This window comes from Triturus cristatus, chromosome 6 (assembly GCF_964204655.1).
Source record: "Triturus cristatus chromosome 6, aTriCri1.1, whole genome shotgun sequence".
NCBI lineage: Eukaryota > Metazoa > Chordata > Amphibia > Caudata > Salamandridae > Triturus > Triturus cristatus.
Genome location: NC_140589.1, coordinates 1,939,527,011 through 1,939,553,916, shown reverse-complemented (window position 1 = coordinate 1,939,553,916; position 26,906 = coordinate 1,939,527,011). Strand labels below are relative to the sequence as shown.

The 26,906-nt window shown below is 54.7% G+C and overlaps 1 protein-coding gene, 1 non-coding gene and 1 pseudogene across 2 annotated transcripts in view; 2 read left to right on the top strand and 1 right to left on the bottom strand.

Moving 5' to 3' along the window:
• The window catches only part of LOC146822541 (NACHT, LRR and PYD domains-containing protein 12-like), an 867,568-nt gene that overhangs the window by 74,995 nt on the left and 765,667 nt on the right, over positions 1-26,906 (bottom strand). The window lies entirely within an intron of this gene.
• Positions 22,854-24,671, top strand: LOC146822545 (18S ribosomal RNA). The gene has a single exon (XR_014965029.1). It is a non-coding gene; the product is annotated as an 18S ribosomal RNA (ribosomal RNA).
• LOC146822544 (5.8S ribosomal RNA) lies at positions 25,721-25,871 on the top strand (annotated as a pseudogene).

The window sequence follows — 26,906 nt, the reverse complement described above, 5'->3', positions numbered from 1 at the left end:
AACACTCCGTGCTAATTTTTATACTGCTACGGCTGACACCATTTTAAACTTTTGAGTTAAGGATATTTGTTCTATGTAAAATTGTTACGGTTTTAACTAAGTAAACAATAAATTACTAACAGTGTGTTATTATCGCTGTAGATGCTTTGAGCCTGAGAACCCTTCCCTCTCGCCTCCATATAATTCCATTACAGGACCGGAGGCTTCAGATCATGCTTTCTCTTGCTTTACTGTTTATTCACAGCAACAAATGAAAAACAATTCAACACTTTAACATACTACATTTCCCATGATGCAATGGGGAAGGTCAATAACCATAGAGACTACGCTCTATATATGTAATCTCGCACATCAGCACTTCCTTTTTCTTTGCTGCTTGCAGTCGAGTTAAGTGCCTTACAGTCTTCACTTATATTCAATCTCTAAGATGCTGTATGTGTTTGAGTGCATTTCTTTTGCTAGTATTTGTGGTAACGGAGCCACCCGGCCCGTTCCAGCACGCTGGTCACGCACCCACGCACCCGGAGGGCGGGCACGCCCGACGGTATAAATAAACGGGCGCGAGACCGCTCGTGGTCTTCGGCCCACCACAGTGACCCTGGCTGTCGTGTCCTGATTGTCCCTGCAGTCCCCCATGCCCTAGGCCTCCCCTACACCTGCGTGCCACCCCTAAACACTACATTGGCGACGAGGGCGGAGCCTACCCGCGCCTCGCCTCTCCGGCGCTCTACAAACTTGCCTGAAGGTGCCCGGCGCTCTCCGCGGAGGCGGAACAAGGAGGACCTCGCTGTGCGCGTCCTCGCGCTGGAGGTCTAGAAGCGAACGCTCTGCAGGTGAGCTCCGTCGGAGGGGGAAGTCGGCCCTCGTGTGCTGCGTGAGCGTCCGGGAGGTCGTAGCTGGCTTTGGCTCTGCCGGTGAAGGCCCCGACAGCCGGTTGCAGCAGAGGGCGTCCTCAGCGGTGCCTGAGGGGGAGAGCGGACAATAAAGCATTCAGAAAAAAAAAAAAACAACACTGGGTGAATGAGCAGGTCTCGCCTACGCGCAGCACCAACAGCAGCACAGGTCTCGCCCACGCGCAGCACCAGCAGAAGAAAAGGTCTCGCCTGCGCGCTGCGACAGGCAGGTGGCCTGCAGCGGCCCAATTAAGGGAGGAGTGCAACGGTGGTCTCGCCTGGACACCAGCCAAGCAGCCACGGTCGGGGAGGTGAGCAGTGAGGGGTGACGAGTATGACGACCCCTGCCCCCAGCGGAAGTGGCACGGCGCAGCAGCCTCAGCCAGTAGCCGCCGCGCAGCCCGCGGCCGCCGCGCCTGGACACAGCGCGGTGGCCCCGCTGCCGCCGTTCAGTGAATTGTCGGACCCCTCCACAGCGGCCGTGCGGTGGCGATCATGGATCGGACGGCTGGAGCACTACTTTGTCGGAGTGCGGGAGACGGACAACACGGTCAAGAGATCTCTCCTCATGTGCTACGGTGGTGAAGAACTGTACGACCTCTTCGAAACTCTACCGGACCGGGGGAACGACGACGACTATGCGGGCGCCATAAGGGCCCTGAACCGCCATTTTGACCCCCAAACGAACCCCGATTTTGAGTGGTTTAAGCTTCGCCAGGCGCGACAAGAAGAAAATGAAAGCATCGACGTATTCTATGCACGCCTGCGGAAACTCTCGCTGTCCTGTGAGCTGCCGGACCAGAGGGCAGAGATTCGGGCTCAACTCATACAAGGGTGCAGGTCGGTCCCGTTGCGGCGTCTCATCCTACGGGAGCCAGGCATCTCCCTCGACAACATCCTGGTCCTGGGCCGGTCTCACGAGCTGTCCAATGCTCGAGTGGATGCGATGGAGGCGGCCCTCAATCGGCCAGCGGCTGCCCCGAAACCGCCAGCAATCAAGGAAGAGAGAGTGGACGCGCTGCAGAAGCGACCGAACCAACAGCGAGGAGCCGTGAGGGCTCCACAGGGTAGCACATGTGGCAACTGCGGCCTAGGTCACCCACCTGGCGGCCGGTGCGTCGCAATGGGACAGACATGTCTGAAGTGCGGCCGAGCGAACCATTTTGCAAAGGTCTGCAGAGGTGGCCGAAGGGGGCGCGGAGGTGCGTCCGGCCCACGTGGAGCTGCGGCGCGCGTACACCAACTGACAGTGGAGGAATCCTCCGCCCTGCGCGAAAACTCCAAGCCAGAGTTCGATGAAGAGGGGGAAGAAGAGGAAGTATTCTTCGTGTCGTTCGTAGGCCGGGAAGGCACGAGGAGAAGACCGCCGCCCATGTGTGACATCATGGTGGCCGGGTCCCCGGTGAGTGCTCTCATCGACACGGGGGCGTCGGTGAACGTCATGGACAGCTGCCAGTATGAGAGGTTGTCGCCACGCCCACCCCTGAGACCCTCCAAAGCCCAAATCTTCACGTATGACAGTGACCGGCCACTGGCCCTGCGAGGGGTGATCGACGTTGAAGTCGTCAGCGAAGGCCGGCAGCTGGCCACGACATTCCACGTGGCGGAAGGCAAGAGAGGCACCCTGCTGAGCTGCCACACCGCCGAAGATCTGGCGCTGGTATTCTTCGCGAATCAGGTGCACGACCTGCATGCAAGGGAGATACTGAAGGACTTTCCGATGTTGTTTCAAGGTCTAGGATGCCTACGCGGGAAGCAGTTCAAACTACACGTGGACCCGACAGTCCGGCCCACGGCGCTGCGTCACCGGAGAATACCATTCCTCCTGCGACCACGGGTAGAGGAGGAGTTACAAAAATTGGAAGACTTGGGGGTGATTGAGAAGGTATCGGGTCCGACCCCGTGGGTGTCCCCCCTAGTTGTGGCGCCCAAACCCAAGCAGCCCGGCGCCATCCGACTGTGTGTAGACATGCGCCTACCAAACAAGGCAGTCAAGCGCGAAAGGCACCTCACGCCCACCATGGACGATATTGTGGCCGACCTCAACGGCGCGCAGTGGTTCACGAAACTGGATCTCAACGCGGGGTACCACCAGCTTGAACTCCACCCCGACAGCCGCAATATAACCACCTTCTCCACCCACGTTGGCCTGCGGAGATATAAGCGTTTGAGCTTCGGAATATCGTCAGCGGCCGAATTGTTCCAAAACGCCATAAGGGAGACTCTCTCGGGTCTCCAGGGAGTCATCAACTTAAGTGACGACATTCTGGTGTTCTCACGGACTCTGGAAGAACACCATCGGCATCTGCGAGACACGCTGCAGCGGCTAGCGGATAGTGGCCTCACCCTGCACGAAGCCAAGTGCTCCTTCTACCAGGAGTCGGTCGAATTCTTCGGCTACATCTTCTCGAGGGAAGGCCTGAGAGTGGATCCGAAGAAAGCGGTAGCGATCCGCGCTGCCCCGAGGCCCACATCTGCCACCGAGGTCAGGAGTTTCCTAGGGATGGCAACCTACTGCGGGAGGTTTATTCCCAATCTGGCGTCCCTGTCGGAGCCGCTCCGGCTTCTCACGAAGAGTGGTCATCCCTGGACTTGGGCGGCTAAGGAAGATATGGCGTTCCAAGCGGTCAAGGACGCGCTGATAGATGACAAGGTGATGGCGTACTTCAGACCCCACCGGCGGACAGAGGTGGTGGTGGACGCGAGCCCCGTGGGGCTGGGCGCGGTCCTGATGCAGGAGACGGAGGCGAAAGAATGGGTCCCGACCGCGTATGCCAGCAGGGCTCTGACGGCTACGGAGATGAGGTACGCGCAGATTGAGCGGGAGGCGCTGGCCATCAAGTGGGCCTGTCAACATTTCCATCTCTACCTCTATGGTGACGACTTCCGGGTGGTCACCGACCACAAGCCCCTGGTTCCGCTCTTTGCCGGCACGGCGAGGCTAGGGCCCCCAAGGATCGAGAGATGGGCGGTCCAGTTACAAGCATACCGATTTGAGGTCGTGTTCCGACCAGGGGCCAGCAACCCAGCGGACTTCCTGTCCCGCCACCCGGAGCCGATGCACCCTGATCAGGCGGATGAGGCGGAAACGGAGGAGTTCGTCCGACTGGTGTCGCAAGCGGCATGCCCGGTGGCACTCACGTTGGAAGACATCGGCAAGGCCACGGAGCTGGACGACTGCCTCGTGAAAGTGAAGCGCACGCTGGCGACCCACCACTGGCGGAACTTTTTGGATGGAGTGCAAGCCCTCACAGAAGAGGAGAAAGTGTATCGACAGCAGGTGTGGAACGCGCGGAGTGAACTCAGCGAGGGGCCGCATGGCGTGGTCCTGCGAGGAGCAACACTCGTCATTCCGAGGAGTCTCCAAGGAGAGGTGGTTAGGTTGGCGCATCAAGGGCATCAAGGCATCTCTAAGACCAAGGCAAGGCTGCGGAGCAAGGTGTGGTTCCCTCGGATGGACGCGCTGGTTGAGGAAGCCATCCGCAACTGCCACTCGTGCAGCATCACGGGGGGGGGAGCCGACGCCTCACCCAGTGATCACGGAGGACCCCTGTCTGGAACCCTGGTCCAAGTTGAGTGTAGACTTTGGTTCGTTCCCGGATGGGCGACACACCTTAGTGGTGGTGGATTCACACTCCAAGTTCCCGGTGGTGGAAGTGGTGTCATCGACGGCATTCAACCAGGTGCGAGCGGCGCTGGATCGCATATTTGCCATGATGGGCCTACCTGAGGAAGTCCGGTCGGACAACGGGCCCCCGTTCCAAGGGCGAGAGTTCCAGGAATACCTCGCGGCTCGAGGGGTCAGACACAGGAAGATTACCCCACAGTGGCCCCAGGCGAATGGGGAGGTGGAGCGCTTCATGCGCACGATGAACCGGGCGCTGAGAATTGGAGTCGAGCAAGGAGAAGACGCGGATCAGTGCCTCTCGCAGTTCCTGAGTGCTTACCGACGGACCCCCCACTGTACGACCAGGTGTGCGCCAGCGCACCTTCTGTTCAAGAAGGCCCCCAGGGACAATATCCCGGCGAGTCATGCGTGGCAGCCCACGCCGCTAGACCAAGAGGCGGCGCAAGGGAGAAGGCGGATCTCCAACGAGAAGGCCAGTCTGAAGAGAAGAGCCCGGGCGAGGAGTCTCCAGGTGGGAGACGGGGTTATCCTGAAAGACCGGTACCCGAATTGGAAGTATCGCACCCCATTCGAACCGGAGGTGTGGGAAGTGACCGGAGTACAGGGCACCATGGTGTCCACCAGGAGAGGGACGCGGACGGTAACGCGAAATGCGTCTTGGTTTAAACGAATAACATCTGGCGTCCCCGAGACCGACCAGGAGGAGGAAGAGTTTGAGGCCCCGGAAGGGTGCGGCTCACCAGGAGTGCCGGCGAGCCCATCGCGGAGCGCACCCCCACTGCCCGGGGCGGGCGATCGAGAAGGCGGGCCCTCCGCCGAGGCCGAGGCGCCCAGTGGCCGAGGGGCAGGAGGAACAGGCCGAGGAGATATTCCACGGAGTCGGCCGTATGGACTTCGGCCAAACCCGGCCCCAAGTAAGAGACTCAGAGACTTTGCGTGGTGTGCGCAAGAACCGAACTGTTCAGCGAGAAATGATCTCTGTATCTGAAAGATTGGAGGGATGTGGTAACGGAGCCACCCGGCCCGTTCCAGCACGCTGGTCACGCACCCACGCACCCGGAGGGCGGGCACGCCCGACGGTATAAATAAACGGGCGCGAGACCGCTCGTGGTCTTCGGCCCACCACAGTGACCCTGGCTGTCGTGTCCTGATTGTCCCTGCAGTCCCCCATGCCCTAGGCCTCCCCTACACCTGCGTGCCACCCCTAAACACTACAGTATTGACAGTATATGTACGCGCTGCGCTCGCGCTTTAGAGCTGAGGTCTTGATTGTGTATTTCAGGGTCGGGTGGAGGCGAGCGCGTTTACAGCATCTACCGCTTCGCAACTCCCCTCCGCCAGTCTTGTTGACCCAGTGTTTCCCTCTGCGCGACGCTTCGAGAGTCTTCTCGGTACGGTGGAGCCTTCCCTGATCGGGCCCGCGAGTGTCTCTTGAGCCAGGTAGTCGCGTAGCCCAATTGGGCTCCAACTGGGCTTCTTCTGGGCTCCTTTTGGGCTCTGCGACGCTCAATTTGCGTTTCCTCCTCGCTCCGAGCTCGTTATTCGAACAGAGCTTTGCACAGGATTGAAATCTCTTCTCCTGCGCAGACCGATGCCTTTCCAGGCTGGAAATAGCGAAGGCCCTAGCTGGGTGCAGGCTTGTATAACTTTTTTGGCTCATTTACGCCCGTCTTTTGGTTGCAATAATTAGTTGATTACAGCTTGGCTGAGGAGCTATATTTACATTCTTATACTTTGGGTGCACAAAGGGTGGCTCCCCCTTTATTAGATACCCCTGGAGTTATGACTTAGCTGATAATACTTCAAGATCATTTTTGTATCCAAGCGTTTTTTCACAATGCAGGAGTGGGCCTCATTCGAGGAGGAGGAATATGTTTTTTATGAGGAGGAGCAAGGTCCCTTACTTGAGGACAATTTGGTCGATGCCCTGGATGCATCTGTTCAACAATCTGTGAACAGGGCCATTGAGGCTGCGTTCCCCCAGACGGTGAATCCGGCTCTGGGGGCCGCCCTCAAACCCATTACAGCTCAGCTGGAAAGTTTTGCTTAAAGGCATGGTCTTAAACCCTCTGACGCCTCAGGTTCCTCGCAGCACTCTTCAGAAGGGGCGAATCAGTCTAAAGCCAAGTCATCTAAATGGCTGCATGCCCAGGCCCATGGCGAAGATTCTTGAGATGGCGTTGGTAGCCAAGGACACTGTTTCCCCCATCGACCCAGACATTTTGGCGGGATGGACACAACGCACCATTTGTTTCCTGGAAAACGCGAACTGCGCAATTTACGCAGAGAGGAGAAAGTCGCTACTCATGCGAATGGACAGCAACCTCACGGAGTTGGCTTCCGCGGAAGCAGGTCCTTTAGCCGAGGGACAAATTTGTCAAGTACGTGGGCACATTCACCACACTGGATAAGGCCCAGTCAAACATAAAGAAAGTTTTCAGCAGGGCCTTTTTGGATGGGCCGGGCGAGGAAGGGGCCGCTCGCCAGGCCGTCAATATTATCAGGGCCCTCCCAGAGGAGGCTATGGTCGCGGTAGAGGGGATTGGCAGGACACTACCAGAGGTGGTACCTTCTACCAGACTAGAAGATTTTCTCAGCGCACATTTCATCAAGGCGGACAAAGAGGAAATTTACAGCCTCAGATCACTTCAGGTAAGAGCTCTAGCTCCTCTGTCTTACCCTGGGGGGGGGGGGGGGGAGGGGGGGTGTCACATTTGTCATTTTATAACCAATGGGGCTCAAATTACATGAGACGCCTTAGTATTACAAACAGTTCAGGGGTTTCAAATAGAGTTCTTCCAATCTCCTATGCAAGACTTTCTTCCACCCCGTTGGTTTTTTCCCAAGAAGACATTTTTATAGAACACGAAATAGCAGAATTGCTGGAGAAGCACGCGGTAGCCTACTGCGACACCAACACCGAGGGCTTCTGCAGCAATGTCTTCCTAGTACAAAAGAGGGGCGGTGGTTACAGACTGGTACTAAACCTGTAAGGCTTCAATCACTTTGTCCTCTACAGACATTTTAAAAATGAAGGGAATACATTTACTGACCGATCTTTTGAGGCAGGGAGACTGAATGATCCGGTTGGACCTCAAGGATGCCTATCTAACGGTACCAATCTTCCCTCCCCAACGTCGATTCTTACAGTTCCGGTGAAGGGCCGGTGGTTGGAATATTTGGTCCTTCCTTTTGGTCTTTCCTCTGCGCCTTGGTGCTTCACCAACTGATGAAACCGGTAACCGCTCATCTCAGAGAGCAGGGTATTCGTCTCATAATTTATCTAGAAGACATACTCATCATGGCACCATCAGTTACCCTAGCATCTCAGCACCTTCAAATCACGGTGCAGCTTTTGAAGAATGTGGGTTTCGTAATCAATTTAACCAAGTCTGTCCTGTCTCCGACTCAATCGATAGAGTTTCTGGGTTTTGTAATGGACTCTCAGACGGCTTGACTTCAACTGCCCAAGACCAAGTTAGGGGATCTGAAGAAGGAGCTGAAGGTAGCACTAACCAAGCAGGTAATGTCACGACGAGCCATTGCTCATCTGGTGAGGCTGCTTGCATCCTCAATTCAAGCGATCTTTCCGGGCCCATCGCATTACCGGGCCTTGCAACGCTTGAAGATTCAGCACTTACGAAAAAGGTCTTTCCTACTCCGCCCAGGTTCCCCTCACAGACGAGGTGAAGGAGGAGCTCAGTTGGTGGCTGACACACGTAGATGCTTGGAATAACCGAGAGATATGAGGATCTCGCCTAGAGGTGGTGATAGAGTCTGATGCCAGCAGGTGGGGCTGGGGGTTGAGATGCGTAGAGATAACCATAGAGGACAGATGGTCTCTCCAGCAATTAGCATTACACATCAACTGCCTCGAGCTCCTGGCAGGGTCTTTTGTGATCCGCTCCCTCTCACCCAAGAAGGTCTTGTGTTGCATCCTTCTAAGGATGTACAACGTATTGGCGGTGAGATACATAAACAAGCTAGGGGAGACGAGATCGCCGAGATAGCCAAAGACTTTTGGCTTTACTGCCTAGATCACCAAATTACAGTGATAGCGGAATACCTTCCGGGGCAGGAGAATGCAAAAGCGGACTGGAACTCCCGTCACTTGAGAGATTACACAGCGACTGGCAGCTCCATCCGTCGCTTTTTTCAAATGATTCAGGAGACTTGGGGTCCTTGCATGATTGAGCCTGGAGGCAAACAGTTCTATCGCCAACTAAAGTCATTTTTCAGTTGGAGGATGGACCCTCTGGCAAAAGCCACGGATGCATTCACACAGGATTGGTCGAGGTCATTGATTTATGCATTCCCCCATTCACTCTGATTCCCAGACTAGCAAACCAGATTGCCCTTCAACAAGTGGAACGTGTCCTAGTCACACCAGTTTGGAAGTCACAGCGACTTCCCGCTTCTCCTTCCATGGTCTCGGACGATGCTCCAGAGCCCTCAGGGAGAACTGCACCCATTAGTTCTAGCGGGACAGCTGTCCCTGATGGCCTGGAGACATTCAGGCAACAATGGTCATTGCCAGGAATTTCAAAGGAGGCTTCAGGTTTTATTCAGCAAGCCTGGGCTCCCTCTACCAGGAAACGATATTCCTCAGCATGGCGAGCATGGTTGGGTTGGTGCTGGAGAAACAGGTGGATCCCGTGGAGGCAGATCTTTCACAGGCTGTGAATTTCTTATCCAAAAAAGGTCTCTCCTACAGATCGGTTAGAAATTTCAGGTCCGCTATCTCGGCAGTACATACGCAAATAGATGGTAAACCTGTAGGTATGCATCCGGTGATGTGCAAACTCCTCAAAGGTATACGAGTGGCGAATCCTCCTGAGGCTAAGTGTTCTGCTTTATGGGATGTTTCTAATGTGTTAACTCTATTTGATAGCTGGCCTCGTAATGAGGAACTTTTGAGAAAGCAATTGTCTGCAAAGCTAGCCATGCTCCTTTGTTTGTCTGCTTGTCGACGGGTCTCTTATATCAGAGTCCTAGACCTAACAGGTAGAGTGTTTTCCCAGGAAGGGGTTTCCTCTACAATTTCTGCTCGGACAAAGACATTTTTACGCTCAATTGAATACCATGCATTTCCTGTTAATGAAAAATTGTGTCGTAAAATGTTTGAAAGCTTATAAACAATGTACCCAAGTGGTTAGAACGGTTGGTTGTTCCAGACTGTTAATTGCATTGCAGAAACCGCTTAAGCCAGTTACGTCTGCGACTATTGCCAGATGGCTCAGATATATAATGCAAGAGGCTGGTATTGACACTGAGCTCTTTGGGGCCCACTCAGTGAGGGGCGCTATGGCCTCCAAATCTTATATGTTGGGCACAAGTTTACAGGATATAATGACAGCAGCTGATTGGTCATCTGATTCAACTTTTAAGCAGTTTTATTACAAACCTGTGGGCAACATTGCTTCTGTTGTGTTGATAAGGCATTAAACTAGCATAATCTGAAGCCTCCGGTCCAGTAATAGAATAAACAATTAGCTAGGATTCGCGCAAAGAATTTTCAATTCTATTAAGGACACGGAGGCGATGATTATCCCGCCCAATGTATATATTTCATATTCAGTACTGTTACTTATTACCCGCCATGACATTTCTGCTTATCATGGTTATTACGGTTTTGAATTTCTGTTTCAGGAGCGGAGCAAAAAGGTGATCAATAAACATGTATTGGCTTGCAAGTTCGGATGGCGTGCTGCGCACCCTTCAGTTCCATGGACGCCGGTGGCTCTGGCATGAACATTTGATTTCTGTGTTTTCTATAGCCAGGCATGCCAGAGGCTAGCGAACTTCAAATCTACATGGCTGTGTGCATAAAATGCCCACAGTGTGGATAGATCACCATTAAAAGACATGAGCTAAGGATATCGCTATGGTAGTTACCACTAGTAGAACCAGCGCATTGTGCACAAAGTGCTTGTAGTCAGGGCTTATCTGATTGCAATATGAATGGCCAGAACATGGCTGGGGCATGTGAGTTGGGTGAGCAACATGCTAAATAACCGGAGCATATGCATGTGCAGCTAGGGGGTGGAAGCTCACTGTACAGAAAACTGAATGTGGACAAAGGGAGCGGAGTGCTCAGATTTAGAAAAAGATGTCTAAGGGTGGTGCGAACAGACACCGTATCGCGTTCCAGCACATGGTAGCGTGCAAGACATATCAGGCGCTAAGAGGTGTTAACGGCCCCCACGTGTGCTAATGGCACTCTGCCCGGGTAGTGGAGTGCTTCTGGGGTTAGCCGTACCTCTGAAGCCACAATTATGCAGCTGGATGCCCGTCCTGCCGGGGTTTGGTGTGAGCAGCAGGGCACGGGACGCGTGTGAAGGAATTCTTCCTGGGTGTTGCCTAAAGCAACATATTTAAGGGGAGAATGAAGAATGGAAAAGGTATTGTTTTTTTTTTTTTACCTGTTCTAAATGTCAAGGGTTCACTGGTGATGGAATGTATCAGATTGGGCAAGCTGAGTGTGTGAGAGAGCTTTAGCGAGAGTGTGTGTTTGTGAGGGTGAAACTGTGTGAGAGAAGGGAGGGTGTTTGAAATCACGTGCAATAGAAATGTGTGTGCAAGTATAAATTGGGTGCGTGTGTTTGAGAGAAAATGTGTGCATGAGAATGTGTGAAAGAGAACTTAAAAAGCATTCTATTTACGTCCCTTTAAAAGCCCAGTTTGCTCTAACAGAGACCTGAAGGTTTCTGAAATGTGGCAGCCCGTTTTTTGGTTATTCCACACCCAAGGTTAGCAGCCCCCACTATCAATCTAGGAGACCCAAAATAAATCTTTTATGAATTTTCCGATATAAAGTTGGGAAGTGATTGGAAGATATTGATTGCAGCGGCACAAAACACAGTAAGCACGCTACTTTTCGGAATGTTATTCCGGACCTCAGCGCTACACCAGTGGTCTTCAATCTGTGGGGCGCGACCCCCAGTGGGGCCGTGGAGGCATGGGAAGGGGGTCGCGCCTCACCCCTGCTGCCTGCCGCTCCTGGACGCCTCCTGCTGCCGCCGCTGCCTGCGGCCTCCTGCTTCCGCCACTGCCTCCTGCTGCCTCCTGACGCCTGACGCTCGCTGCCCTCACCTTCCGCCTCTCCACCACTGCCCTCGCTCCTGGTAGGTGCCGCCGCCACCTCTTTTTCGCGCCATTTTCCGCCGCTGCACCTGGTCCGCTCCTCCTTCCCGCCGACGCTGACCACAGGCCCGCCTCCCCTTGCAGCCCATTGGTCCCCCCGCCTCCCGCCTCCCGGCTGACCCTCCCTCCCGGCTCCTTACTTAAAGGAACCGAGGCGGGCTGGCCAGTGTGACCCCCTGTGCCCCCACAGCCAGTCGCTCCTCACCCATGCTGCCTGCCGCTCCTGGACGCCTCCTGCTGCCGCCGCTGCCTGCGGCCTCCTGCTTCCGCCACTGCCTCCTGCTGCCTCCTGACGCCTGACGCTCGCTGCCCTCACCTTCCGCCTCTCCACCGCTGCCCTCGCTCCTGGTAGGTGCCGCCGCCGCCGCCACCTCTTTTCCGTGCCATTTTCCGCCGCTGCCCCTGGTCCGCTCCTCCTTCCCGCCGACGCTGACCCCAGGCGCGCCTCCCCTTGCAGCCCATTGGTCCCCCCGCCTCCCGGCTGACCCTCCCTCCCGGCTCCTTACTTATGACGCCCCCTCTGCGACCGTGCAGCGGACGCGCGCAGCGGGCGTGCCCTATGTGCACCGAAGGTGCGCCAAATGTAAGCCCGCCTGCGCCCGTCCGCACCTGGACCGCGCCCAGCGCCAGACCCCCTGGCCCCGTGTCCACCCCCCCCCCGACAGAACCTACGCTGCCGCAACACTCATCGCACTCAACACCGGCCGAACCCCCGGATGCTACCGAGCATCACCGCGACGCACCCATGGACCCTTCGTCTGCCGAGCCTGCAACTTCTCCTGCCTCCGAACCTGCACCGCGCCCTTCAAGACGGACAACAGCGACCACCTCAAGTGCATCCTGATCAACACCCGCTCCGTCCACCGACACGCCGTGGAACTCTGGAACCTCATCGACACCGCTGCTCCTGACGTCGCCTTCCTAACGGAAACCTGGATGAACGCCTCCTCAGCCCCCGACATCGCCATAGCCATCCCGGACGGCTACAAGATCATCAGGAGGGATCGCGTCAACCAGACCGGAGGAGGGATCGCTGTCGTACACAAAGACACCATTCGCATCTCGACTGACTCCATCGACGCATTCAACGCCGCCGAGTACCTGCACTTCCAGATCCACACCGACCCAAAGACCACCCTCAGAGGCACCCTCATCTACAGACCCCCGGGACCGCGCACACAGTTCTGCGATGACATCACAGACTTCATCAGCCCACACGCCCTCCCCTCCACCGACTACATCCTCCTCGGAGACCTCAACTTCCACCTGGAGAACAACAACGACCGCAGCACCACCGCCCTGCTGGACAACCTCGCCAACCTCGGACTGAAGCAACTGGTCAACACCCCCATGCACTACGCCGGCCACACGCTCGACCCGATCTTCTTGTCCAGCACACACATCTCCTTCAGCCACTCTACCGGACTTCACTGGACCGACCACAGCTGCGTCCACTTCAGCTTCAGGAAGAACACGATCCACCACCACCCGAAGCAGGTCCCCCACAGAAACTGGAGCAAGATCACGGCCGACCAGCTTACCTCCTCCCTCAGCCAGAACCCACCTGTCAGCACAACGGACCCCAACACAGCAGCCCGCAACTTCTCGCAGTGGCTGACCACCTGTGCCGACGACCTCGCACCACTGAAGAACCCACCCACCAAGCCCAGAAGCAAGAAGGCCCCCTGGTTCACCGACGAAGTCAAAGACTCCAAGAAGGCCTGCCGCACACTCGAGAAGGCATGGCTCCTCGGCAAGACCGCCGACAACATGACCGCCCTCAAACTCGCAACTCGCAGACATCACCAGCTCATCCGCACCACCAAGAAGAAATCCCTGAAGGAACGACTGGACAACTACGCCCATGACAGCAAGGAGCTCTTCATCATCGTCAAGGAGTTCTCCAACCCCAGCACCGGAAGGAACGACATCACCCCTTCACAGGACCTCTGCGACTCCCTCGCCTCGTACTTCCACCGCAAGATTGCCGATATCCACGAGAGTTTCGGGACTCCACCCCCGCACCCATCGGTGGAACCTTCGCACACCACCGTCACTCTCCAGACTTGGACCAAGGTGACTCCCGAGGACACGGCCCGCATGATGAACACCATCCACTCCGGTTCTCCAACGGACCCGTGCCCCCACCATGTCTTCAACAAAGCAGCCTCCACCATCACACCCCACCTCAGAGACATCATCAACATCTCCTTCGACACAGCCACCTTCCCGGAGAGCTGGAAGCACGCCGAGCTCAGCGCACTGCTGAAGAAACCAACAGCGGACGCAACCGACCTCAAGAATTTCCGCCCAATCTCGCTCCTTCCTTTCCCTGCCAAAGTCGCCGAGAAGATCGTCAACAAGCAACTGTCCGCCTTCCTCGAGACGAACGGATCCCTCGACCCATCGCAATCCGGCTTCAGAGCCAACCACAGCACTGAGACCGCCCTCATCGCAGCCACCGACGACATCCGGGCCCTACTCGACAATGGGGAAACTACGGCCCTCATCCTCCTGGACCTCTCCGCAGCATTTGACACTGTCTGCCACCGCACCCTAGTCCAACGCCTCAACAACACCGGTATCCAAGGGAAGGCTCTGGAATGGATCACCTCGTACCTCGCCGGCAGAACACAGAGAGTATGCCTCCCTCCGTTCCGATCTGAAGCCACCGGAGTCATCTGCGGCGTCCCGCAAGGATCGTCGCTCAGCCCCACCCTCTTCAACGTCTACATGAAACCCCTCGCGGCCATCGCACGCCAACACAACCTCAACATCATCTCCTGACACCCAGCTGATCCTCTCCCTCACCAGAGACCCCGACAGCGCCAGGACTAACCTGCACGAAGGGATGAAAGACGTCGCCGAGTGGATGAACATGAGCCGCCTGAAGCTGAACACGGACAAGACAGAAGTCCTCATCCTTGGACCATCACCCTCCGCATGGGATGACTCCTGGTGGCCCCCAGCCCTAGGCTCCGCACCAAAGCCAACGGACCACGCACGCAACCTGGGCTTCATCCTGGACTCTTCCCTATCAATGACCAGACAAGTCAACGCCGTCTCCTCATCCTGCTTCCACACCCTCCGCATGCTCCGCAAGATCTTCCGATGGATCCCGACCGAGACCAGGAAGATGGTCACCCAGGCCCTCGTCACCAGCAGACTAGACTACGGAAACACCCTCTACGCCGGAACAACAGCCAAGCTTCAGAAAAGACTTCAGCGCATCCAGAACGCCTCCGCCCGACTCATCCTAGACGCCCCCCGACGCAGCCACATCTCGAGCCACCTGAGAGACCTACACTGGCTCCCTGTCAACAAGAGGATCACGTTCAGACTCCTCACCCACGCACACAAATCTCTCCATGACCTGGGCCCAAGATACCTCAACAACCGCCTCGCCTTCTACGCACCCACTCGCCAGCTACGATCCGCGCGCCTCGCCCTCGCCGCCGTCCCTCGCATCCAGAGAGCCACCTCCGGAGGAAGATCCTTCTCCTACCTGGCGGCTAAGATATGGAACTCTCTGCCCATCCACCTTCGGCTGACCCAGGACCACCTCGCCTTCAGTAAACAGCTCAAGACCTGGCTGTTCGAGCAGTAGCAGACCCGCTTCCCCAAGCGCCTTGAGACCCCTCCGGGTGAGTAGTGCGCGATATAAATGCCTTGATTGATTGATTGATTGATTGATTTGATAAAAGAAAACTTCCCAGACGGTTAATTCTGGGAATCGCCTGTGCTGGGGAATCGTCGTCAGCTAAAGACACCTAAGATGCAAATGTGCCCAACGAGTTCATCTGCAAATGTAAAGGATTTGCAGATTAACTCGTTGTGAACATTTGCATTTCTTTCAGGCCAGCAGCACCCTGGCAGAAAGGTGTGCTCAGATGTCTGCCTGGCTTTGATTTCTCGGAGAGTGCCGTTGCATTCAATTGATCAAATCCCTTGACGTTTTTGAGTGGTCGTGCAATGCGTTCAAGAGGCCGGGAGGGCTCTATGTAGTGAATGTGCGAAAAGGGATTTAAAAAAAATAGCACTTGAAATGCGATCGGAAGAGACATTATAGAACGGGACAATATTGGGGTGCAGAGTGCTTAGAAGTGCTTAGAATTTAAATAGAGAAGGGGGTGGGCTTATTTAAGTATCGTGTCTTTAACAGCAAAAAAGAAAGATTTTGTCACAACCCTGGTGTGAGTATCCTGGGGAGGGCAGCAGTGGGGCGAGGGCATCTTCGGGCATATAAAATAGAAACAACTCAGACAGCATTCTTTATAAAGGGGCAAACACCGCCCATTGCCTGCGTTAGGAACAGCATTTTCCCTCCCTGCCTTTACCATTTGAAATCATTTTATGGTTTGTTGTTAAAAGGGGAAAGTAATGCAACTCGTGAGGGGCTTATCCTGTGGGGGGCCTTCTGAAACAATTGCATTTTTAAATGCCCCCCCAACACATGCCATCACACAAAAGAAAGGGTGGGGGGTCATTTTAGATAAGAAATGACGTTACTGCTATCCACTATCTCGGGGTGGATGGTATGCACCATATTTATTATTTATTTCTGAATTTGTAAAGCGCATGGTTACACTTACAGTGTGTCCCCGCGCTGTCAGAAGAGCCATCTACTCCGTCAGTCAGACAAGACGGGTTAGTCTTTAGGGAAGAGGAATGTTTTGAGCTTTCTCCGGAAGATGAGCTCCGAAGTTTCCACTCTTAAGCTCAGGGGGAGAGAGTTCCATTTATGTGCCGCCAAAATACGAAAGGATTTTCCTCCCATTCTGGCTTTCTTGTGTCTGGGGACAGCGAGGAGGCCTGCTCCTAACGAGCGGAGTTGTCGAGTGGGCGTATAGGGGCAAAGAAGGTTCCGAAGGAAGACCGGGCCCTTGCCATGTACGATCCTGTGACCAATGCAAAGGACTTTGAAATCAATTCTCTCATTGATCGGCAGCCAATGCAGAGTTCGTAGGGATTTTTTTGAAGGGGCTCTTCTGGGCAGCCGGAGGACCAGGCGAGCGGCAGCATTCTGAATTGTCTGCAGTCGCCGCCGGCTAGTGGCGTTGGCTCCCAGATAAAGGGCATTGCCGTAGTCCAGTCTTGACGTGACAAGGGCGTGGACCAGGGTCTTCCTAGATGTTTCTGGGAGCAGGTCGATGGTTTTGCGGAGTTTCCGTAGAATCGAGAAGCACGAACCGGCTACCCGTCTAGTATGGTAGTCGAAGTCCATCTTTGAGTCCACCCATACTCCCAGATTCTTGACCTGATCACTAGGGGTAGGAAGGGGCCCCAGGGTCTGCGGCCACCAAGCAGATGACCAGACTGAGGGGGTTTTCCAACAATCAGCACCTCAGTCTTGTCACCATTAAGGGCTGAACACTGCCTGGGTTAAAAATATTAAAACACACAAGATGATGGACGGAATGATGCACATTGGCAGAACATTCTGCATTCTGTCCATCAATAGTTCTTTTTGCATTTGTCACCCCGAGTGGGACGGGTATGCTCAGACGTGAGTCCCGTGCTCTCCATGCCACTGGAATCAAGCTATCCTGGCTGAAGAGGGGTGAAACCCTGAAACCGGTCCTAGGATGCTTGTTTCCGGTCCAGGGAGGACCTGGCTTGGCAGTTCGGGCTGGACTGTTCCCATGAGGCACAGGGTCAAGACTGATTTGCATATGGCCAGGTCTAAACTGGGGTGGCGTGGTGAGCAAAAGAATGATGGATTTAACCCAGATCTCTTGACTGGGGGTGAATGTTTTGATTTGTTCTTCATTCCGTCCATCAATTGTGTGTCTTTTGGGTTAAAAATATGTCCTTCCACCTAGGATTCTGTGCATATCTCTGTGGGGGTTGGGGTCATGAGAACTGCATCTAAAGTCAGAAAACTAGATGGGCACAGGGCGGCTCTTCACCCATGTCTTCGGAAGAGCACCAATGATAGGGTTAAGTAATGAGAAAATTAACAGAAAAGAAAGAAAACACACATTGTAAAACTCCGGCATATGACCTAGCTTGGAGATCAGGATAGGAGCACCCCAGGAAACAGAACCCCTGGTTATGCTCGGAAAAGATTGTCGGCGGTTTTATCGTGGGAAGAAGCACAAATGTTAATAAAAGAGTAAAATGGGGAGGGTGTCAAAACTGACTATGTAAAGCATTGCTACAAATTGAGCAAACAGGGGATGTTCTTACTTACAGCACCACGTGCCCAAAATGTGTGTATATATAGATACACATACACACAAAAACGCCGTTTAAAACTACCTATTTCCGCCCGAACTGAAGGCGCGGCATCACAAATGGCAAGGGCAATCCAGTTTGATTCTCACGAGGAGATGTGCGTTTTCCAATGAGTGTGTATTGGAGAAGGGGTGGGGACAGCCATCCATCCACGGCCCCCACCGCCAAACACCCCTTTAAGCATAACAAGGCGACGGCATAGCAATGCAGATGTGACTTAGTGCAAGGAACGCAGTTCATGGGCTAAAAAGGGATTTTGTAAACACTTTTTGGGGGTTGGTGATCAAATGTAACCAACATGGGAGGCTAAAGAGAAGGAGAGATTACCTGGGGGAGTCATACTGAAAAGTGGGGGTGAGGGGGCTGTATAAAGGTACTGTTGTCTCGCCAGTGCGAGGCGATGGGCCAGTTCTGGGATGTAGTACGGCTTCAGGGTTCAAAGGCTCCTCAAGACACCGCACAGGAGCTGCATTTTTAAAAATGTCTGGACGCCAACGGAAAGGGCAAATGAATCAAATGTCAAGCTGCAGGAAAGGGAATATGGGAGCAGCTCGCTGAGGGGGTGGGGGCGCTGAGGAGAACAAGAGAATGGCTGTAACTCTCCGATGATGGCAGGGAGGCGAGGACGTTCTGGGGGGGGGGCAAAGATACCACAGAACGGTTTGAAACATGGCGGATCTCGCAGTTCGAAGTACCCGAATGGCTCACAGCCTTTCAAGTATGAAATGGAGTTCACACCATGGTGCAAGACGAAGGGGACCCAGATCTCTCACCAAAAACTCAAATACCTAGCTTAAACATACCATTTCCTGCATAATGGACTTTGTGAGGGTAGTCCCAGTTCAGAACTACCATTTGTGCCAAGGAGTCCAGAGTGACATGCTGTACATTATTACGAGCATACACAGCTTTTGCTACCACGGTTAGGTCTCGCAGTGCTTTCACTCTGAGAGCCCTTTTCAGGCATAGAATTCTAGGAAAACATGAGACAACAAAAACAAACAGAAACATTTTGTCCACACATACGCGGCAAAGCACGCACACAATGGAAGGGGGGAGGGAGGGAAATTGAAAGCATGCCACCATGCGTGAGCGCGTGCACATTTTGTACACCCATACGCGGCAAGCTGCATACGCTAAGCGGCATTTTCGTTGCTATGATAACGAAAGCTTCACAAGATGGCGTCGGACTGTCCACAGTCCGTACGGACAAGCGTATGCTGTCTGCTTTGGACAGATGGCGAGAGCAGCCATCTATGTCCATGCAGACGCGTGCATGTAAGCCCACGGGGTGAATTGATTCCAAAAGGTCCTCTTCATGGCGAGGGCAGCGCATGCGCTGCTTTCGCCAGGCGAGACCTAAAAATTGCATTACATAGGGTCTGAATATTATTAAAATCTATGGGCCTCATTTACAATGAAATGGTGTAGGGCCACAGCGATTTTAGCATAATTATAGATTTGCCGCATTTGCCACATAATCCATCATCTGCCGCTTAATCTGCTAATTTTAACAACAAAAATATTTACTCAAAAGGTTCAAAAGTTACTAAAAAGCAGCAACAGGTGTTACCGCTCTGTAGAAGGCCCTTTGTAAAACTGTACCGGTTACCTTTTTGTTGCATAATGCTATATTTGGGTGTTAAACTGGTACTAATGAGGTGCAACCACAGATTGACTGTTTCTCTGCATAACATTTATGGTTGTCAATGATAAGGAATACTAGGTTCTAGAAATTTTTGGCAAGAGGGGGTCCTTACGCCTAAAATATTTTGATGGGGGGGGTCCCGGCATCAAAAAGTTTGAAGACAACTGCGCTACACGTTGGCACTACACGTATAAGCAGGAAACTTGAGGGGGGTGTAGGAAGCAAAGAAAAGAAGGTAGTACAAATAGAAAGAAAGGAAAAGAGAAGGGAAAGGAAAGGAAAGGAGAAAAAAGAGACAACAATGGAAGCACAGTGATGCAAAAATGCCTTTGTGTTTAAGTGTAGAGTAATCCTGGCTCTGCGAATTGTGCGCGTTAGTGTAATACGAACAATGGCAGCGCTGGCATTTGCCAAACAAAAACTTTCCCTTCACAGAAACAGCAATAGTGAGGCGCAATGAGAAATGATGGTGAGAGATGGGGACGGTGAGAAAGGTCTGGGGCAAAATGGATTCTTTTATACATATCACCACCGACCTTTGATATCTTGAGTTGTCTGAGCACCTCTGGACTCTCAAGCCCCCCCCCCAACCCCCCTCCCCTTGTTTACAAGCAGCCGGCTCCTTCCCCGGCCTCAGCGTGAACTCACTTTTTACTTTGGGATGTAGAGAACTGTGGCGTCAGAGGAGTGAGTGAGGGCACAAAGCACATTGTTTAGTACTGAGTTCTTGCTGACTCTGCAAACAGCAGGCGCCGGGAGAAATAACGTATTTTTCTTGAAAAGACAATTGGGCAAGGGCCCTTTGGCGTACCTAGATGTTTGTTTTAAGCAAACAAAGCCCGTGAAATGTTGTTACTGACGTCCTCAATAGTTTGACTAAATGTTTTTCATCTGGAAAGTGCGACAGCTCTTATTAATGCACCCCCTCCCCTCCTGTTCCCATTTCCGCCTACAACACATGTCTGAGATCCTTGGACCTGGCGCAAGAAGATCCTGGCGGAGCTTCCTTTTCTTCCTTGAGGCCCGGCCGCAACCTATGGGGGGCGGAGGATGAAGCCAGATTAAAAGCAGTAAAGTCCCTAGGTCCAGGGGCTGCTGTGATGGTTAGTAAAGGGGTGGGGTTCCCAGCACTTAACACTTCTAGGCTGCTCCTCCTCGGCAAAAACTGGCACATGTGTACCTAGACAGCAGGACACTCCGACCACCCAGCACAGAGGGGCAAGGGAGGAAGTCCGGAATGGAGTCCGATGTCCACTTGAGAAGCTGGCCGAGCATGGAGGGGAAATGAAACGTCGGTGTGTAGCAGCAGGGCGAATAAAAATTAAACCAGCCCCACAGCCACGCCGTGAACTAAAGAAAGACACATAAGCACCAGTCATGTATAGCAATAAAACGTAACGTGGGAGCACGTGCAGCTAATGAAGAGGATCATGCATGATGAACTCTTAGCAGCCGCTGTGAACAAAAGAAAAGAAGTGAAACACTTTCCCAGTGCCGCTGAGTATTTAAAAAGTATAGTTAGGATGCGATAATGAAGAGGAACATATGCGAAGAGCTATTCAATATTACACACCTTCCCCCTCCAATTTTGAGTTAAAATATGGGGAGTGTTTACCTTACCCGCGTCCTGGGTAAGTTTACAGATTCTTCCACTCCCCCTCATCTATGGCTGGCTGCGCGCCTGAAAGTGACGAAGGCGGATGTTGAGTAGGTGCTCAGTGTTGTGAAGGGGGTCGGGTGAACTGTTGTGGGCGGGTGGGGGCACTGCAAAGGGAAATAAGTCACGTGCGCAAGCGGTGCGCAAAGTAAATAAAAGTGCCTTAAATCTTAAACTCCAGCAGCGACTTTGGAGCGAGGGAGTGGTGGTGGGGGCGGGCTTAGTGCTGAGGGGGTGGGGGTGGGGTTATGGCATGGGATAGTAAGCCATGGAGATGCCAGCTACAAATGACGTACCGGAGCTGCAAATAGGGAAACAAGCTACACAAAGGCGGCGAGTTGTCCCTGTTGCGCATGTGCTGTGGACAGGTCAGGCAAAATAAAGTGCCAATTCCCCCAGCCAATCCTATAACAAAACAAGCATTTACAAATGCAATAGGACTCGTATGTACTTCAGTCTTATTGCATTGTACACAAAAATGTGGGCGCCGAAGAAGGCAGGAACGGGAGTGGGTGGGGGGGTGGTGGTGGCCAAAGTCACAGACTGCGGGAGGGAACAGGGGGAGGCAGGGTAACAAAAGATTTGCTGAAGTAAAGGGGCTGATAGCCATAGAGGGATAAACATGACGTCATGGCAGTAAGGATGCGGGACTAATACGCCGGCAACCAATCAGAATGCAGCATTTCAGATTTGAGCCAATCAAAAGGATGGGCAGAAAGTGGGCAGAGCTTCCCCCACAATACTGTATACAGCATCTCTCGACGAGACAACGCATGCGCTGCCTAGCCGAGACCTAAAAAGTGGGGTAATTTTCCTCCAGATTGCTAGGGAGAGGTTCAGTCAGACCTCCATGAGGTCTGGCGATTCTGAGACAGGGGAAGGCAGGACCCGGGCCCGCTCGCCAGGGTCCCCAGGGGCCCTGGTCCGTGCCTGCCTCTCAGCCCCTTCCCGATGGGCCTTTCCTCCGAGCCTGCTCGCCCCGGGAGCAGGCAGGGACACAAAGCTGGAATCTCCCCGCGCAGGGCGGCCTGCAACGGGAGGCCCCGGCCATACTCCGATCGATTGGGCACTCTCGGGTCCGTTTAGGGAGGAACTCCTTGGCCAGCCTCGGCTGTTTCAGGCAAAGAGCTTCCTCCCCACATGGACCGTCTGACTTGAGGGCCTGCTGCCTGGCAGGGGACGCCCATTAAACCCTACCTAGCAGAGCGAAGGCTGAGCGGCCCCGGCAGCTTGTGCCCCCCAGTGGTCCGACCCGAGCGGAAGGGGTAGGGTGGCGACAGGCCCTCAGATGCTGCTGCCCGGCAGGTCCGTAAGCCCATTGCGCCACACTGTCACCCCTCTCCGCCCATCGCATTTCCGCAGCAGCTCGGAACAACCTTTCCAAGGGGTGCCACCACCACCAGGCTTCGGCACCCCTGCGTCTCGCTCAGGCTGTGCCTCCCTTGGCCTGCCTCTCCCTTCTGGGGGAGACGGCTGGGCCCACCGTTGCCCGTGCGACCGCACCTCTCCACCCCTCCAGCGAGCCCTCCCGCCCAGGCGGGTGGGCTCATTCCTCTAGCAGGCTCCCGAGAGGGAGGGGAGTGCGAAGGTTGCCAGTCGGGGAGACGGGCACACAGCTCCCGAACCCACCCCTTCAGCAGGTGCGGCTACATGGTTGATCCTGCCAGTAGCATATGCTTGTCTCAAAGATTAAGCCATGCACGTGTAAGTACACACCGCCGGTACAGTGAAACTGCGAATGGCTCATAAAATCAGTTATGGTTCCTTTGATCACACCATCTGTTACTTGAATAACTGTGGTAATTCTAGAGCTAATAAATGCCGCCGAGCGCTGACCTCCCGGGATGTGTGCATTTATCAGACCAAGACCAATCCGGGCTTGCGCGGCCACTTTGGTGACTCTAGATAACCTCGGGCTGATTGCACGTCCCCGTGACAGCGACAATACATTCGTTTGTCTGCCCTATCAACTTTTGATGGTACTTTCTGTGCCTACCATGGTGACCACGGGTACCGGGGAATCAAGGTTCAATTCTGGAGAGGGAGCCTGAGAAACAGCTACCGCATCCAAGGAAGGCAGCAGGCGCACAAATGACCCATTCCCGACTCGGGGAGGTAGTGACGAAAAATAACAATACAGAACTCTTTCGAGGCCCTGTTATTGGAATGAGTACACTTTAAATCCTTTAATGAGGATCCATTAGAGGGCAAGTCTGGTGCCAGTAGCCACGGTAATTCCAGCTCCAATAGCGTATATTAAAGTTGCTGCAGTTAAAAAGCTCGTAGTTGGATCTTGGAATCAAGCTGGCGGTCTGCCGCGAGGCGAGCTACCGCCTGTCCCAGCCCCTTCCTCTCGGCACCTCCTTGATGCTCTTGACTGAGTGTCCTGGGGGTCTGAAGCGTTTACTTTGTAAAAATGTGCGTGTTCAAAGCAGGCCGGTCACCTGAATACTTCAGCTAGGAATAATGGAATAGGACTCCGGTTCTATTTTGTTGTTTTTCGGAGCTGGAGCCATGATTAAGAGGGACGGTCGGGGGCATTCATATTGTGCCGCTAGAGGTGAAATTCTTGGAGCGGTGCAAGATGAACCAAAGCAAAAGCATTTGTCAAGAATGGTTTCATTAATCAAGAACGAAAGTCGGAGGTTCGAAGACGATCCGATACAGTCGTAGTTCCGACCATAAACGATGCCAACTAGCGATCCGGCGGCGTTATTCCCATGACCCGCCGAGCAGCTTCCGGGAAACCAAAGTCTTTGGCTTCCGGGGGGAGTATGGTTGCAAAGCTGAAACTTAAAGGAATTGATGGGAGGGCATCACCAGGTGTGGAGCCTTGGCTTAATTTGACTCAACATGGGAAACCTCACCTGGCCCGGACACGGAAAGGATTGACAGATTGATAGCTCTTTCTCGATTCTGTGGGTGGTGGTGCATGGCCGTTCTTAGTTGGTGGAGCGATTTGTCTGGTTAATTCCGATAACGAACGAGACTCCTCCATGCTAACTAGTTACATGACCCCCAGCGGTCGGTGTCCAACTTCTTAGAGGGACAAGTGGCGTTCAGCCACACGAGATCGAGCAATAACAGGTCTGTGATGCCCTTAGATGTCCGGGGCTGCACGCTCGCTACACTGAACGGATCAAGGTGTGTCTACCCTTCACTGACATGTGCGGGTAACCCGCTGAACCCTGTTCGTGATAGGGATTGGGGATTGCGATTATATCCCATGAACGAGGAATTCCCAGTAAGTGCGGGTCATAAGCTTGCGTTGATTAAGTCCCTGCCGTTTGTACACACCGCCCGTCGCTACTACCGATTGGATGGTTTAGTAAGGTCCTCGGATCAGCCCCACCGGGGTCGGCAACGGCCCTGGCGGAGCGCTGAGAAGACGATCAAACTTGACTATCTAGAGGAAGTAAAAGTCGTAACAAGGTTTCCGTAGGTGATCCTGCGGAAGGATCATTAACGGTGTAGCGGCCCGAGAGACCAACGGCACCAGCCCGAAGCACTCGGCTGCCTCCAACATGCACAACGTGGGCACAGGGCCCAGCCCTGCCCTCGCGCGCCTCAGCTGGCGGAGCGTTCCATGGCTGGATGGGGTGCTTGGGTGAGGACCGGGCCTTCAGCAAGCCTCTTCCACCGGGGAGAACCCGACCAATGCGTGAGGGACCGGGATGGGGCCGGCCCCCATACTCTGTACCTCTCCGGGAGGGGCACAACGGTAGGCCCTCCTGAGACGGAATCCACGCCTACCCAGCACAACCCCCGCAGTGGTGGGAAACCGAATGGCAGTGGCTCCCCGGGCTGGTACCACCCCTCCTTCGAAAGGCTCTGCTGCTTAGGGCCCTCCCGCACCCAAGTCCCGGCCCGGCCGGGCTTCGGGCGACCGAGGAGTGGCCCTTCTTACGTGGCAGGGCAGCCTGGAAGAAAAGGAGCTGAGGGCCTGCGAGGGGACCCCGGCTCCTCTCGGTGGGAGTCGTGCGGGATGGGGAGCTGCCTGGGGTCTTCCCTTCTGGAGCCTCCGACCAGGGCAAGGGTGGGGTAGGCTACTCGCCAGCCCGTCGGCACGGCTCTGGCCGCCTAGGCGATTGACAGCTGAAGTGCAGGTGGGGCGACCCTCCCTCAATGCCAGGTACCCGGTTTGCCCCGATCCCGTGGGGCTGGGCCGAGGGGTTTGAAGCCTCGCGTGGTACCCCCCCACCAGGTTACTCCGGGAGGGACCGGAGGCAGTGGGGCTGCCTGTAGGAAGGGTAAGGATTAACTTCTCACACTGCCTGCTCCCGTTGCTCTGGGAGCCCCCCTTGCCCACGGGTGGGTGGGGGGGTGGACTCCCAGGCCAAGCGCCTGGTAACGCTTTTATTCTCCCAACGGTGCAGTCTGACTCCCAGAGGGGAAGCCAAGAATGGGGCGCTGGGCAGTCTTGCCGCACGGGCGGTAGATGGACGGACAGTGTCGCCTTCCTCCCGCCTCTCCTGCACCCGCACGTGGGCGAACGTTTTCGGAAAGTTGCTTGTGACTCTTGGTGGTGGATCACTCGGCTAGCGCGTTGATGAAGAACGCAGCTAGCTGCGAGAATTAGTGTGAATTGAAGGACACATTGATCATCGACACTAGAATGCACCTTGCGGCCCGGTGCTTCCCTGGGACGCGGCTGGGGTCGTCGCAGTGACAAGTGGCGTTCAGCCACACGAGATCGAGCAATAACAGGTCTGTGATGCCCTTAGATGTCCGGGGCTGCACGCTCGCTACACTGAACGGATCAAGGTGTGTCTACCCTTCACTGACATGTGCGGGTAACCCGCTGAACCCTGTTCGTGATAGGGATTGGGGATTGCGATTATATCCCATGAACGAGGAATTCCCAGTAAGTGCGGGTCATAAGCTTGCGTTGATTAAGTCCCTGCCGTTTGTACACACCGCCCGTCGCTACTACCGATTGGATGGTTTAGTAAGGTCCTCGGATCAGCCCCACCGGGGTCGGCAACGGCCCTGGCGGAGCGCTGAGAAGACGATCAAACTTGACTATCTAGAGGAAGTAAAAGTCGTAACAAGGTTTCCGTAGGTGATCCTGCGGAAGGATCATTAATGGTGTAGCGGCCCGAGAGACCAACGGCGCCAGCCCGAAGCACTCGGCTGCCTCCAACATGCACAACGTGGGCACAGGGCCCAGCCCTGCCCTCGCGCGCCTCAGCTGGCGGAGCGTTCCATGGCTGGATGGGGTGCTTGGGTGAGGACCGGGCCTTCAGCAAGCCTCTTCCACCGGGGAGAACCCGACCAATGCGTGAGGGACCGGGATGGGGCCGGCCCCCATACTCTGTACCTCTCCGGGAGGGGCACAACGGTAGGCCCTCCTGAGACGGAATCCACGCCTACCCAGCACAACCCCCGCAGTGGTGGGAAACCGAATGGCAGTGGCTCCCCGGGCTGGTACCACCCCTCCTTCGAAAGGCTCTGCTGCTCAGGGCCCTCCCGCACCCAAGTCCCGGCCCGGCCGGGCTTCGGGCGACCGAGGAGTGGCCCTTCTTACGTGGCAGGGCAGCCTGGAAGAAAAGGAGCTGAGGGCCTGCGAGGGGACCCCGGCTCCTCTCGGTGGGAGTCGTGCGGGATGGGGAGCTGCCTGGGGTCTTCCCTTCTGGAGCCTCCGACCAGGGCAAGGGTGGGGTAGGCTACTCGCCAGCCCGTCGGCACGGCTCTGGCCGC